Genomic DNA, 1,965 nt, shown 5'->3' with positions numbered 1-1,965 from the left:
GAGAGAGAGAGAGAGAGAGAGAGAGAGAGAGAGAGAGAGAGAGAGAGAAGGAGATCAGGCTGGCGCCGGAGAAAAGAAACGGAGAAATTCGATCAGTTGGGTCGCGTCGTCGGCGACGGCAGAAAGCCCCATTGGCCACCGGTGAGTAATGAGGGAGAGAAAGGTGAGTTTTTTTTAGAGAGAAGTCAGAGTGTTTGGTTCTAGAGAGAGATAGACAAAAGGGAGAAAATGGAGAGAGAATAAAAAAGAAGGTTTTTATACCCAAATATGAGCTTAAACGACACCGTTTTGGAAAAGAGAAGTAGGCATTGAAATGACGTCGTTTTGGGCATTTGCAGGCTGCTGGACAGAGACCAGACGGTGGGCTTTGAGAGGTAGACCAGTTGGGCCAGACTAATCATGTTGGGCTATTATCAACCCATTGAAGGTAAACATTTTGTTTGGTTTTGATTTTGTGGTTGTGCTGGGCCCAATGTTTAGGTAGAAAGACAAATCAGTTTTAATAGATTATTAGGTAGAATAAAAAAGATAAGATACATATAAAAATGATTAAACGTTAAGAGAGAACATAAATTAAAAAAATAGAAAATTAAAATTAAAAAATAAACGAGAATAAATTAGAAAGAATTAGAATTAAAATGTAATGAAACAAAAATATGAAATATATTAATTGAAAAAAATAGCTTTATATAAAATGGAGAGGGATATAAATGAAGAGAGAATGAAAATGAAAAGATAAAGAATTATTAACATAAATAAAATAATTAATACCGATGATGGGATGATCGATCGGGACGGGAGAAGTCGCAATCTTGGGCCCATATTCCCTAGGTTCGGAATTCGAATCAAGGCTCCACTAGTACGATGGGAGGGCCTCGATTTCAAGATCTCGAAATTTTTAATCAATAAAGAATTTGACTATACAAATATTATTCAATAAAAATAATAAATAAATAACAATAGATAAAAAAAAGATAAAAATAATAAATAAAAATAATTCAAATATAAAATAAATAACAAATTTGTGAAAATGCAATATACATGACATTAAATAAATAAAAAAATAGAAAAATAAATAAATAAAAATATAAAATATAAAACAACAACTAATTTAAAATTTAGCATTAAATATCAAGTGGCACAAATTATGAATTAATAAATATTATGTAAAAAAGATGAAGACAAGGGAAAAATGAATTAAAATATAGATATATTAGATATTAGGTTCGAATAAAAGATTGCTTATAAAAAAATATAATAACATATTATATAAAAATATAAAAATATAAAAAAAATAAAATTTTTTTTTTTTAAAAAAAAAAAATTTAAAAAAATAAAAATAAATAAAATCATAAAAAAATAAGTTTTTCAGTTCACTAAAAATAACATGGAATCATAAATAATTTATCTAATTATAAAAGGAAAATATGGGGGAAAGTTAGAATAAAAATGTAAGGTATAAAAATAATAAGAATAATAATAATAAAAATAAAAAATATTAATAATAAATGACAATAAGTAAAAAAATAGACAATTGCATTAGCATAGTATATATATATATTGTATCACGCATATCATTGCATATAAATATTTCTGTTTTCGAGTTTAAGCCCCGATGATGGGATCTCCCGAGAATCTGGCGAAGGCGGGTATTTCTTGAAAAGTTTCCTAAGTGAAAAGATGTCCTCGGGTCCCACCAGTATGATGGGAGGGCTCGAAAAACATCTTTAATAAAAGGTTTTTGCCCGAATTATGTTCATTATGCACAAAAATATTATTTTAAAAGAAAACGTACGATGACCCCGATGATGGGATTTATTCGTTAAATTTGTGAAGACGATTTTCTCGAATAATTCCTTAGGTGAGAGAATGCCCCAGATCCCACCAATATGATGGGCGGATCTGGGAGAATATCCTTGATAAAAGGTTATTCGTCGATATATTTTTATCCCACGCCATGCATTT

Source organism: Theobroma cacao, chromosome 5, assembly GCF_000208745.1.
Source record: "Theobroma cacao cultivar B97-61/B2 chromosome 5, Criollo_cocoa_genome_V2, whole genome shotgun sequence".
Lineage (NCBI taxonomy): Eukaryota > Viridiplantae > Streptophyta > Magnoliopsida > Malvales > Malvaceae > Theobroma > Theobroma cacao.
Note: the sequence above shows the minus strand (reverse complement) of the source record.